This window comes from Bombus fervidus, chromosome 15, assembly GCF_041682495.2.
Source record: "Bombus fervidus isolate BK054 chromosome 15, iyBomFerv1, whole genome shotgun sequence".
NCBI classification, from domain to species: Eukaryota; Metazoa; Arthropoda; class Insecta; order Hymenoptera; family Apidae; genus Bombus; species Bombus fervidus.
The window spans coordinates 7,788,666-7,803,566 of NC_091531.1; the positions used below are offsets into that span (position 1 = coordinate 7,788,666).

Below are 14,901 nucleotides of genomic sequence, written 5' to 3' on the forward strand. Positions count from 1 at the left end.
TGTTTCGGCGAGCGACGTTTCAATCTGTCCAAAGCTACCGTTCGATTAATTAAATGGGACGTTTGTTTAAAACGTTTGGACGAGTGTGTCGAAGGCCGTGGTTGTTCGATGGTAGTTGCATGAAAGCGTAGACAGACGAGAGGGTGCGTAATGTCAGACACAGATCGAGTTCCGCGGTACAGGATACACGAGGCGTTGAGTTCTCTTCAAATATTTCAACACGCGGAGAACTGGCTGGCCTCTCTTGTATCAATAAACAATTACCAGCAGTGAGTAAATGTGGCACAAAGGATGCATTGTGCGCCAGAGATATAGTTTGGTAGAATTATTTCTTTCAACTAAGCTTCGGTATCCTAACATTCAATTTTGAATTTCTCACAGAATTAAGTTTTCCATAGGTCAAAGGGATTGGGTCTACTCACGCATTTATATCAATTTGTCTTACTTCTTGTTCCGCCTAATTGTCAAATTTGCTATGTAAGAAGCTCAAATATGTTTCTGAGTGAAATAATCCTTCGTCGTGCCAACCGTGGTAGAGTTGTTCAAAAATAGTAGACCACGAAGAACAATTAGAGGATCGTGGGATAAATCGATCAGCTCGTTAATTATAACGATAATGGTCAGTGTGTTGATCGTACGTTAACGCGAGGCTGGTTCATTAAAAATTAACGAGATCCATCAACCGGCACGTTATCGCCTATAATGGCACTAAGCGTCAATTAGACTAATGGGCTACGTGAGTTTAGGGGATTTAGAGTAGGGTTCGGTGAATTTTCGGGATCATCAGCAGGGCTAGTTGGATCTACAGCGAATATTAGGTGAATTAGAAAGCTACGAGATTTCAAGGTTACAGTGCTAATAGCATAGAAGGTACTAGACGTTCGACCACAAAATTTGAGGTTAGTAGCAGGTTAGTATTAGGATTCAATGTTTTTAGCTCATTAAAGATAAGCGTATTTGCAGTGAATATCATACGAATAATAATTATAGGTAATTTCTAAGGTTTAAGATTAATGGTAGTCAAGTTTGATGACTGGTAGATAAGATGGATTTGGTATTGGAGTTAGCTAAGTTTAGAGGCACATTAGCAGAATTTGCTATTACATGATGTTAGTGGATGGTGTTCGAAGAATTCTCGAATTCCAGAAACAACGATTTTCATGGATCTATGATAATAAAAAAGACATTTCGCGTGCATCGACTAAATATTTACGCGTACAATGATCGCGTGGCTCGTTGACGTACGACGGCCACTTTTAGCCGGATATACAGGCTGTTTCATGATGCACGAAATCCGAAAATAAATACGCATTTCGCGTGGTCAAATCATCGACGTAACTTAGACGCAACTTGGCCAAGGGAATTGGCAGAGTTTCCTGTCTCTGACGTAAAATCGATCGAAATTTTTATCTTTCTGTCGGACTTGACGGAACATCGGACGTCGTCGTACTTTTACACAGCAGATATTTATAAACGAATTACCAAATTGGAATTTTTTAGATATCTGCTAATTTAGGAAACGAAGCAGCTATAGTATTCTATTATCAAATGGCTGAAAATTAGTCATATTTTGTACTTTATGTAGAAAATAGAATCATAGATGGCGATTTTTAGGTTATGTCAGATTGTACAATTACGCAATTGAAACATCCGTTGCGTAGCTAACGATTACATTCGACACAAGTGGTATACGTCCAGTTTCCCTAAAAATCTATTTTAACATTTCACCGACTTGCGATCGTGGCAGATATCAATCGAATTTCGATACTTTAATATCGAAATCTTCGATATCGTTGCTGACATTACATTCGTTTTAACTGCACCTGCGAAATATTTCGAGAACAACACTTCGCTTTGACGTGTCTCATGTTATCTCACATATCGCATATTGCATGATGTGCTCTCATTGTTTTTTTTTTTTTTTTTTTATTAATGCTCGCCCTTTTATGTCCCACCCAACGACTGTGTTGCAAATCGGCTCTCGTTGATCCTCTTAAGTTTTTTCATTCGACATCAATTTTATCCGTCTGTGTTTCGTTGTGTAACAAGCAATCCATCCATTTTAATTTCATAGAAATCGAGCTTCACGTTGAAGGAACGAAGGCGCTTAAAGAAGATTGTAAGATAATTCACAAAGAGAGAAATTATGATAAGCGAAGCGGAATTTCATTAGTGAAAAAAGCAGCAAACATCTTTGATTCTTTGTGCTATGAACCAATTCGTGTATTCTGCTTGACACGTGTCTCTCCCTTCAACATATATTCGATTATCGGTTGTAACAGTAAAATAATGTTTTATAGGAATGAAATAGAATTCTTGAAATGAAACAGAGTAATTTATTTTCGCGTATGTTCGTCATAGCGAGACACGTGTCTGTGCTTTTCAGCGGATCTGTAATTACATTATTATTTGAGTTTGCAAGGTTGGAGAAGTTTTAAATTACAATCACACGGGAAAGAAAAATCCCTAGAGAAAAACTCAATTATTACCACTGACGTTCCCCGTAACAGTGTTGCCAACGACACGGCTAGTTAACGAGCACGGAATTGACATTCAATTACGCGGACGTGTTCTAAAAATAAAGGGGTGGCTCGATTAATTCCGTGACACGGTAAACTTCACACAGGTGTAACGAAATAAGCCAGCTTGAAATCACGCCATCAGGTATTAATATTTTTCTCGTTGCAGACGAAGCTGCGACTTTCCCTGATTAACTCGCGACAGCTACCATTGGTCCTCAATTTTGTCGGCTGAAGTAGTCGAGGTTAGAAACTAAAAAAAAAGAAAATGTTACTATAAATAAAGTAAAAGTTACTATAGTTGAGTCATATACACGTCTACGTAAGTGAGCGGAGAAGATTGAATTAGGTTACTATATTTTTCCATACTCAATCATATTTTGAATTTTGTATTACGTACACTGAAGAACCATCAATAGAACCAATAATGGATTTCATCGTGTCGAACACGCGTAGGATGGAAGTTAGAATGAAGAGTTTCAAATCCAAGTAATTTAATCGAAACTTAAGACGAATCTAATGAAATGCACATTTAACACGAAGTAAAAATTTCAGTAATTTAATTCAAATGTAAGACGAATCTAATCGTACGTGCAGATACAAATATATGTATGTAGAAATACATAACCTAATTCAAACCTATGACAAAGCCAATCGCACATGTATTTGTACGTATGTGTTTGTCGTCTTAGGTTTTGAATTAGGTTATGTACTTTTATGTATATGTATGATTGATTCGTCTTAAGTTTGGATCAGGCTACTTAAATTATTAATTCATGTTAAACGTGCATTTGAAATCTGAAGTTTAATGAAAAACAGGTGATAAACGAGCGTATTCACATTCGGATCACCGTGTTCAACTGATTTAGAAATGATACCACTTTGTAGCGGCAATGCCAGGACGATCAGGTTTCAAAACGAATGAAGTCATTCTCCTACAATTTCATGGATTCGGCTCAACTTCAACCTCGAGTAAGATTAAAATTAAAGTGCCCTAACCTCGGCGACAATATTCGAGAAATTAATACGTCGTACGCTGTGACGATTAATAAGCGGCTCAGTAATACCAACGTAAGAGAGAAACAAATTATTCCTAGCAGCAATTTTTCAAAATGTTTGCATACATTTGATTCGGATTGCGTCATGCTTTGCAGAGAATACGAGACGCCGGCTATGTGGATCGCATCTGGAAACGAAAAGAACTTAGCGAACCCTCGACTCATCCCGGAGGCGATTTGTCCCAGAAAACTTGCGACGCGTTAAAGAACCTCTGAACACAGCAACCAGCCATCTTCCTTGATTCCGTGTTGAAAAACGTTTCCTTCGATTTTCGCTTCTTATTTTCGTCGCAAGTTTCAAACGACAAATACCATTTTTAAGCGTCCTTCTCTTTCTTCCACGAAGATTTCTTGCGTATCTGACATTTCGTGTACGAAAGAATACATCGCTTTAATCCTCAATTTTTAATTCTTCGGTATTAAGAGATATCAACAATTGTGTTGCATGCATCATCATTGTGTACGTATAAATCATTTTTCATAATTCCACGATGGTTTCTTTGTTTATTACTGGTATATATCAAACAATGGTTAATATTTATTTATACAAATATACTTTTTTTTTTTGTAGGAGTTAACAAACAACTGTGTGCCTTGTACCTGGCATTAAAATTATATTTCGAACTTGAACTAAAAGTTTATCTCTTAGCACCTTAAACTTCAATTTGCATAATAATCTCAATCGCCAAGAGGGTTCCCAGAAGGAATTCAGCAGCGACTCGCCGAAATAATCTGCTTTCTGGTTGTGTTGAATATTGCAGGAAGTCATTGCAGGAAAAGAAAGGAAGAATGCTTTCTAAACCAGTGAGATGAAGATTGGTTTGCCTAATGAATAATCATAACTCGTGTTTCCCAGATACCATTCCGCTATAATTTTCAATTTTTTTCATATCGCTTTCTTTTATCATAAAGAAACGCTCAGAAGAAATTATTTAAATTTTCTCTTCTGTTTCTTGCGAATACTGCGTTATAAAAAATGAAGGAGAATTTCTGTTCTGTGTCAGAGACTCGTTTCAGTCAGTCTCTCTATGCCATTCCATAAATATTTTTTGCTTAACACGAGAGCGCAAAGAAATTTCTCAAATTTCTTTTCCCACAGATTTCTTCTCTTTCCTTTCCCATTCTGCTTAAATATTGCAAGAAACTATTACATGCGAAGGAAGAAAGACAGACACACTCAGAATTTCTCTTGGGCAATTCCTAAGGTCACATTTGGCCTGACAAAAAAACGATTGCAATGCTATCTATTTCTATTATCTATTCTATTTTCGTAAAAAGCGTAACCACTTTCATCCTCAAGAAGGAATTCAAAATTAACGAACATCTACTTCTATAGAATATCACAACAAATTGATAAAAACCTAACCTCTACAAAAGCCAGTTGTTAAGGTTATGCTTATTGCAATGTTGCAAGTCGTTAAATTTCCATTCTATTGCACCTTCGTCAAAGATACAAAGAATTCCGCCCACAGGAGCTTGTCAAAATGAAAAAATTTCCCTTTTTATATTTCCGTTAGGATGTCACAACGCAGAACCCTAAAATATCATAAGCCAGTATTTCCCAAATACTCCTAACCTACAAACCAACTTAAACCTAATCTAAAACCTAAACTCTACAATGGTATCAGCTCCCAAAAGCCAGTTGCTAAGGTTATGCTTATTGCAATGTTGCAAGTCGTTAAATTTCCATTCTATTGCACCTTCGTTAAAGATACAAAGAATTCCGCCCACAGAAGCTTGTCAAAATGAAAAAATGTCCCTTTTTATATTTCCATTAGGAAGTCACAACGCAGAACCCTAAAATATCACAAGCCAGTATTTCACAAATACTCTTCCTAACCTACAAAACAACCTAAACCTAACTCCTAAAACCTAAACTCTACAATGGCATCAGCTTCCAAAATGTTACAAGTTGCAATGTTGCAAGTTGTTAAATTTCCATTCTATTGCACCTTCGTCAAAGATAGAAAGAATTTCGCAGACAGAAGCTTGTCAAAATGAAAAAATGTCCCTTTTTATATTTCCATTAGGAAGTCACAACGCAGAACCCTAAAATATCAGAAGCCAGTATTTCACAAATACTCTTCCTAACCTATAAAACAACGTTAAAGAAGAAAATTTCATTTACTAGGAATTTCTTCGAAAAACACATTTCTTTCCCTCATCCACTTAAACGTTGCAAGAAATCAATAAAAAGAAAAAAAAAAAAAAGAAAAAACAAGAAGGAAGAGAGAAATAGCAGAAGCTCTCCTGATCCAGTTGCCAGGGTTACCTGTCGGTAACCTGAGCCGGTTTCGTGGAGACTTCTCGTTCAGGCGAGTGCTTTCATTAAGGTCGTTGTTTGAATACGTCTGTCTCTGCGATCGATGTACACGCGGCACCGTGTGCACGCGTCCGTGTCACCGGGTTCCTCCAGATAACGGGAATCGATTACACGGACGAAGCAACGTAAATAGGCTCGTTCTCCGTCGCTTGTTTTACCAATGCAAATCCTCCTGTTCCTCTACCGATCGATTTTTACGCGTTCGTAGAAAAATGTGTTTCAACCCTGAGCCGCGTCCCCCCTGTCAACCTGAAACGCTTTTCCCTCTAAAATATTAAATTACTCCACCATTTGTAGAACCATTCTCCTGAAACTTGTTGACTCCGACGGTCGGATGAATTAGTATAATTAGAGAAAAATTAGTGCGAATGCGCTTGAAAGACAAAGAGGAGAATTCATTATTTGTCTGTTCCTCTCATTGACGTTCTACCGTTTCGTATAGAGAATTCACAAAATTGTTATAAACCTGGTGCATATGTTACTGTTGTATAAAAAATCGCAGGGAAAAAACCATACAATGAAACTACCAACAAGTACAGATTCATTGCTACAACAAACTTGTGAAGTAGAATATTGCAAAGGTTAGAAAATTTGATGATAAGATAATTCGTAAAAAGTGCAGCGAAGATGAATGAGATATATCTGCATATAAATAAAAGTGTAATTTTATTTAAGTTTATAATTGAAATTAAGCAAAAGTAAATTTGCACGAAATTTTCTCCAAGTTCGTTATTTTATATACATTCAGTTATAAATTAACCATTATCTAAGTTAATACAAAAAACTATTACCTTTTTAGTCACCGGTCATTTGATTGCACACTGTAGGAATGTACACTAAGTGTCGATAGGTTTAGTGTTAAGTCGCTGGAAACGAGGCACAAACGAGGATGTAGAAGAATGTCTAGTATTTTCTAGTTCTATGACTTTGGCTTATGACCAGACAGTTTCACCCTTTTTTTTCTTCCTTTTTCTCAGAGATGAATATTTTTCTGTTTTAGGAAATGTCATCCTTATGGTGTCTTTTAAAAATATCTTTCAAGAGAAAAAGATAAAAAAAAAAAAAAAAAGAAAATAGGAGTTTTTTGAAAAACAAGATACATGGTGTTTTTCTATGAAGACTATGACTTTAGGCTGATCTTATCTCGCGTTATTGTCCATCTCACTTTCTCTTCTCGCGACTATAGTGATCACAATACGCGTGTGTCGATCAATTTTATTAAAAATTACAATTAGATCAGATTTGATACGAGGGGGAAATTTTTGCATTTGTTCGAACTTTTGTACTGGAATTTCGAATAATCGATTAGGTATAACAGGTTTCTAATTGCGAATAGGACTACGTCTCTAGTTAGTTTGCTATTTGACACCTTCAATTATTCACGTACGTGTCAATTCCAATGAGCAGGCAATCGATACAGCTGCGTTCGAGGCATACGAGGCACGCAGTGAATTGTCATGGATGACCGATGAATATAGAGCCATCAGGTCAATCGTAAAATAATTAGCTGTAAGCCTGATCGATAATCTGTCCACTCTTCCCGTCACAGCTTTTACTCTTCCTCCACTTTCAACTCTCGGTTTTCTATTTCACTTTTTTTATCTTCAACGTTTTATTTCCAATTATTATTTAGTATTATTATTATCTGCATTATTTTATTTATAGTAAATTATAATTATTATTATATTATTATTATATAATTATTATATTACATTATATTTATAATATTCTTATCTTGACAAATTTATTATTGTTATTCGACCTAATTTAGGTGGTGCCATTAGGTGGTACTGACAAAATCCACAATCACCTAATTGCCAGCCCAATAGAATGGCTTTCGAATTTTTATTTTATCTTTAAGCAATAATTATAAACTAAATTAGGTCGAATAACAATAATAAATTTGTCAAGATAAGAATATTATAAATATAATATAATATAATAATTATATAATAATAATATAACAATAATAATATACTATAAATAAAATAATGCAGATAATAATAATACTAAATAATATATTATAATATAACAATTATATAATAATATAATAACAATAATAATATACTATAAATAAAATAATGCAGATAATAATAATACTAAATAATATAATATAATATAACAATTATATAATAATATAATAATAATAATAATATACTATAAATAAAATAATGCAGATAATAATAATACTAAATATTTGCGATTTTTGCCATTAGGTGGTACTGACAAAATCCACAATCACTTAGTTGCCAACCCAATAGAATGGCTTTCGAATTTTTATTTTATCTTTAAGCAATAATTATAAACTAAATTAGGTCGAATAACAATAATAAATTTGTCAAGATAAGAATATTATAAATATAATATAATAATATAATATAACATAACAATTATATAATAATATAATAATAATAATAATATACTATAAATAAAATAATGCAGATAATAATAATACTAAATATTTGCGATTTTTGCCATTAGGTGGTACTGACAAAATCCCCAATTACTTAATTGCCAAGCCAATATGTTTGCAAATTCTGAATTATGGAATTGTAGATAAATGATTGAATCCTACATTGTAAAAATAGTATGCTATACTATTAAAAAAGAAATAAAATTTCTTACATAAAAAAATTAATATCTAATAAATAAACGTTCCCCTATTTATATATTTATCCCTGTAAATTTATTATTTGTTATATATTTACGTTAAATTTCATTCAACACAATCGACGAATAATAAAAGCTCACGGGCTTTCGTCTATATCTCAAGGTCATCCCTTTACACCCAATTCTGCGCCAACAAGGGATCACGAGAAAGATAAATTACATCGTTTCCTATCAAATGGTTTGTCACGCTGTAATTCTCAGCAGTTAGAAAATTTTATTGATCCGAGACAAGGAACAGCAAGAAATCAGGAAGAAAGTTTTTAGACTTCGGATAAGTGACACTAATCCGATCACTGTCTGTCTTACTCTACTTCGGGTCAGACCACCGGCCTATTCCACTGGTCTGAACACTGGCTGTCTCATTCTACCGATCTAATTCTACTTGTCAGACTACACAGAACATAGTTAAGTACAGCAAACAGTCGACGAAATGCAATAAGATTTTACATATCTAACACACACGTTGTCATCAAAATGAGCTACTTTTCAACAGCTGCAACTATGTTCTTCGTCAAAACTGGACTCACGTACTCGACCAATATTTAGGCTGCGGATTCTTTTGCATTTAACCGTTTGCTATAATTTGTAATTCGTTCAATCACGTTAAGAAATATTACTTGGAATTAAATCATTCAAAATACGTGTGTATAGCGGCGATTTGCAATCATTTTTCATCTCATGGCACGTATAGAGCGATTGTTGAGATTCTCAGGCACACCAAGACGCAGCATTCACAGAGATATTATCATTTTTCTTTGACGATCTAAGAGAAGGAAGATGGTGTCTTTGAGTGAACAGTTTAAAAATTCTTGTGGTACAATGAAAAAAAAAAAAAAAAAAAAAGGAAAGAAAAAGGAAAAAATGCTGGGTTTATAGGAACGAGCGTGTCGAAGGTTCGGATCCAAGGCAGCAAAAGACGAGCAGGTTCTTAACTATTGAACACCTTAACGAGGGTAATTCCTAATCCCTGGCAAATAGACGTCAAGCTTATTTGCCTCGCCAGAGGCGATATCGATCGCCCCGTCGCATGAAAATTGACGTGACAGGGTTAATTGAAAGAGCGGGAGGCGTTAGCCCGCGGGGGGTCGACTATCGAATTCCAAAGAACCGTTAATTATGCTCGTAGCGAATAACGAAGATGATAAACGCGAGACGTCGTCTCAAGTTTCCTGAATTTCACGTTTATCGTACCCCTGTCACGCCAATCAAGACCGGGGCTTATATTCGATTATATTTAAACGCGTTTTCAATGGATAAATACCGTGGCTCATATATGGCCACGAAGGAGGCTAAGAAATTTCTTCATATGCTTCGCATTAAAATTGTGGCAATATGGAAGAACGTTTCCTCTTTCAAAGACCAAATTTCGTTTTGGAGGAAACAGAGTTTGATCATGTTTGATCGTGTTTGATCAAGCTACGCATATATTTAATGGCCATGAAGAAGGATAAGAAATTTCTTCATATGCTTCACATTAAAATTGTGGCAATATCGAAAAACGTTTCTTTTTTTCAAGATCAAATTTCGTTTTGGAAGAGACAGAGTTTGATCGTGTTTGATCGTGTTTGATCAAGCTATGCATGTATTTAATGGCCACGAAGAAGATCAAGAATTTTCTTCATATGCTTCACATTAAAATTGTAGCAACATGGAAGAACGTTTCCTCTTTTCAAGACCAAATTTTGTTTTGGAGGAAACAGAGTTTGCTCATGTTTGATCGTGTTTAATCAAGTGTCAGCTACGTATGTACTTAATGGCCATGAATAAGGCTAAGAAATTTCTTCATATGCATCATATTAAAATTGTGACAATATCGAAGAACGTTTTCCCCTTTCAAGACCAAATTTCGTCTTGGAGGAAACAGAGTTTGATCGTGTTCGATCGTGTTTGGTCAAGTGTCAGCTACGCATGTACTTAATGGCTATGAAGAAGGCCAAGAAATTTGTTCATATGCTTCACATTAAAATTGTAGCAATATCGAAGAACGTTTTCCCCTTTCAAGACCAAATTTCATCTTGGAGGAAACAGAGTTTGATCATGTTTGATCGTGTTTGATCAAGCTACGCATGTATTTAATGGCCACGAAGAAGATCAAGAATTTTCTTCATATGCTTCACATTAAAATTGTAGCAATATGGAAGAACGTTTCCTCTTTTCAAGACCAAATTTTGTTTTGGAAGAAACAGAGTTTGATCGTGTTTGATCGTGTTTGATCAAGCTATGCATGTATTTAATGGCCACGAAGAAGGCCAAGAATTTTCTTCATATGCTTCACATTAAAATTGTAGCAATATGGAAGAACGTTTCCTCTTTTCAAGACCAAATTTTGTTTTGGAGAAAACAGAGTTTGATCATGTTTGATCGTGTTTGATCAAGCTACGCATGTATTTAATGGCCATGAAGAAGATCAAGAATTTTCTTCATATGCTTCACATTAAAATTGTGGCAATATGGAAGAACGTTTCTTTTTTTCAAGATCAAATTTCGTTTTGGAAGAAACAGAGTTTGATCGTGTTTGATCGTGTTTGATCAAGTGTCAGTTACGCATGTATTTAATAGAATTTATAACTCCATTTTCTAAAAAAGCTCTTCAACTGCAATAAAGTCTCCAACTTTAATTTAACATAGAAAGGAAGTGAAAAAACCAACTGTCTGCAACCGGTTGAAAAATTGCCTGAAAAATTGTGCAATTTGAGCCGAACTGGGATGCATTTTTGGGACACAGGGAAGCAGCAACGCAGCCAGGACGATTTATTGTATCGCAGTTCGTCCCGTCTGCTCGGATATCGTGAGGAATTACAACCGTGTAACGTATCTCCGAGATACGTGGACCATGGAGCGATCATTTCCAAGGGATGTGTGGTGACGCGTGGCTTACGTGGATCAACAGTGAAATATGATGGATGACTGGTCGATTAATGTGGCCGGGATCAAGTAATCCGAACCCGATCTCCCTCGATCTCCGACTTTCCATGGCGCTGTGAATTATCGCGCGGACACATGAAACCTGTTAACGCCACCGGCAAAGCTTTGTCTTCGATTTTTTTCAGCTTGTTGTACTCAGAGAATGTTCGACGATAAAGAATATCCCAAGAAGCTTCCTTTACTTGAGTCTTGAAAGCCTGGTCTTCTCTGGTTTCAGATGATTTTGTTGCAAATGTAGCTAGAGTCGTATGTCCTGGCTGTTAGGTCAGGAATTAAAAAATATCCCTGGCAAGTTGATCGATAAGGCGACCTATTCTTCCATAAATCTGAAGATAAGATGACCTTGAAAGGTAGACCTGATCCACGTACTCGAAAATCTAAGCTACGCGACCAGTCACGAGTTTTTCAAAGTTCCTTGCTACATAAAGTCAGAGCTGTAATCTATTTTCGGTGCACGTGCAGTGACAACAACTTGGGGGAATGCAAACGTCCCATGGTCAGGAAGTGCAACAGTCGCGCGACAGTTGATCCGCAGCCAAAATTTCGCTAATCGTCGAGCGAGGCACCAGTGGCCATGAATCGTTTATGGCAGCTGTGCAACGGTTGACTGAACTGACATAGAACCTGTTAAACAAAACGTTAATCAAAACGTTACCCACACGATTTCATATAAATGGCGCTTTAAATCGCGCCATTTAACTCAGACAAGTGCGTCACTGATGAAAAATCATCGAGGACACGTAACGAGTGACGATCAGAGATTTAGCTGTATCCAAAATACATGCAGCATAGCCTCGATTACTCTGCGTCCCAATTCTCATCGGGATCAAAGGATTTCTTTCAACGTTCACCCTAAATTGCGAATCATCCTGTGGGATCAGTGAAATTGGGGATGAGACGAGGTCAATAGCACGTGCATTAAGACGGCATTAAAAGTCGTTCAGTAGTTTTACAGGTCGCTAGGACCTCGCAAAGATATGAAACAATTGCGCGAGGGTGGAGGACACAGAGGACAACAAAGGATTCAATTTGTCAGGTAGAACGCGAAACAGATAAAGGATAATGGAGTTGTTAGTCCGATTCTCTAGCCAGTTTGCAGTTTCGACTGTTTCAGTCGAGGCAGACAGAGTTGATTAGGCGAGCACCGTGGGATTTACCACTAGGAGGTTTAATCCAGGATCAGACTTAGCTCAACGAAAAATTAAGAATCGTTGGACGAAGCAGCAGGACCAGGAAATAGAATTGAAAAGTCCTGGATTCAGGCACAGGATCAAACTCTGTTAAAGTTCACTGAATCGATCGTGAGATTGGAAAATGTGAAACCAGACTACAAATAATGCAGTATCCAAAGATAAGTCATTATCATTGGTGTAATTCATTCATTTGTTTTTGAATTTTTATATGAAACAATGGATTAATTTTGCACCAGAGAAGAATTAAATACATAGAAGTATAATAAGTTTGCGATAGTACAGTAATAAAAGTTTATCAGATCAATCATGAGAAATTAGGTCAGACAAAGCGTATATGAAGACAGATCAGCTCTTCCAACTTTTACAATTTAAAATGGACTTTAAATAAATTCGCGTCACGTCTAATGAGGTTTATTAATGGATACATAGTTCAGTTCAAGCTAGGAGTTGATAAATCCAAAGAAGAGTTAAAAACCAGAAAGCTTGAAAGGGTCAGATCTAGTTTTGATGACAGAACCAAATTCTATCCAACTGATCATAAGATAGCAAAGAATATAAATTAGGGTAAACGAGGCCAAGATATGGGGCAACCTAGTCAGCTTAGTCAAACAAAATAGTACATTAAGATAGATCTGTGTCGATGATGCAATTTTCCCACTTTTCATATTACACAATCCAGTCCAGTTTAGTCCCTGACGAATACTCTTGGTTTTCCTAGGGATTATTTATTAGAGATTAATCCAAAATCAATCTAGCACCAGGGAGCCCGAAAATAAATCTGTCAATAAGCTTGAAATAAGTTCCTCAAATCAGATGTAACTCTGACAGGAGTTTCGACAGGATTCTATCAGATGGATTAGAAGACACCAAAGGTTAGGCTAGAAGAGATCAGAACTAAATTTGGCAAGCCAGTTAGCCTAATTAAACATCAGAATGTACGTTGTTTGAATCAGTTTCCATACTACACAAGGGAATCCAATTCAGTCCATGTCGAATATTATTAAGCCTACCACTAGATAAATTAACCTAACCTCAATCTAGACTCGGAAAAGAACTAAACCACTGATGAACAGAGGCAAACAGAGAACCACTCGATAAACCTGAAGATTTCATATATTACATACTTCTGATAATAACATCGGATTTATCAGATTATACTGCAGAGGATACAGGTTAGGTCAAACAAGGCCACAATATGAGGCAATCTCAGAAAAAATAAATCAGTTATAAATAATACAGTTATAGAACAAAGTCCAATTCAGTTTATGCCAAATGCTATTGGCCTGGCCACTGAACGGATTATCCTATAACCAATCTGGGGTTAGGAAAAAGTCAAACACGCTAAATCCTAGAAATAACCTGTCAATAACCCTAGAGGTTCCTAAGATTAGGTATATTTCGTACGATAGAGAGAGAAGCAGAAGATGTATTAGCTGCCAGGCGATAAAGGCGAGGCTTCCTGTCAGCAATGTCTACGAAGGATTAAACTTCTGACGTAGTTGGATCGCCACAGATAAAGAAAAGCGTAACTTGGCTAGATTACACGCGGAAGGTCCAACTTCCGTGGATTACAGCCCAAGGCCTCGACTCTCCAGGAGTTCTCGGTCTCTTGGTTTCCTAGAGGCTTGGCTAGAGCGCGTGGTAATTGCCCCGATAATTTTAGCCGAAATCTCTCGAGTCTCATCCTTGATATCTGGCGTCAAGAAGGCGACTGTAATTATAGAAGGAATGACGAAATTCCCATTGGCCCAGCGATGCACCCGGAAAAGTAGGCGATTCGTCCTTCGGCCGGACTTCGTCTACTTTGGCCCAATCGAATCACACCCACGCCTGGAATCTGGCACCCTTTGCGACTGAGACATTGCACTTCCAGTAGCATTTGACATAAGCTGAAACTGGACTACATCGTGTAATATGAAATGTGCAAGAACAGCATCAATTAGCCTATTCTATGCTGGTATACTGCTTTGTTTAATTAAACTGACTACTGGATTGCCCTATATTCTGGTCTCGTCGCACTAAATCTCTCATAACCATCATGGAAGAGTAATTCCCATGGAGGGAGCGAAGAGTCGTATAGCGATATTTTTGGATGCTGCTGATCTAGAAAAGATCGTTGTGAAATTGATGTGGAGAACAGGGACAGTCGGATGAGAGGATCCTCGAACGTTCAAGCAGTTCAGTTTCAACGTTCGAGTGCAATCCTTTAGGTC

At 36.6% G+C, this 14,901-nt stretch overlaps 1 protein-coding gene across 5 annotated transcripts in view; it reads right to left on the bottom strand.

The window, feature by feature from the left end:
- The window catches only part of Stacl (SH3 and cysteine-rich domain-containing protein), an 83,084-nt gene that overhangs the window by 23,855 nt on the left and 44,328 nt on the right, over nucleotides 1-14,901 (bottom strand). The gene's annotated exons all lie outside the window — the stretch shown is intronic.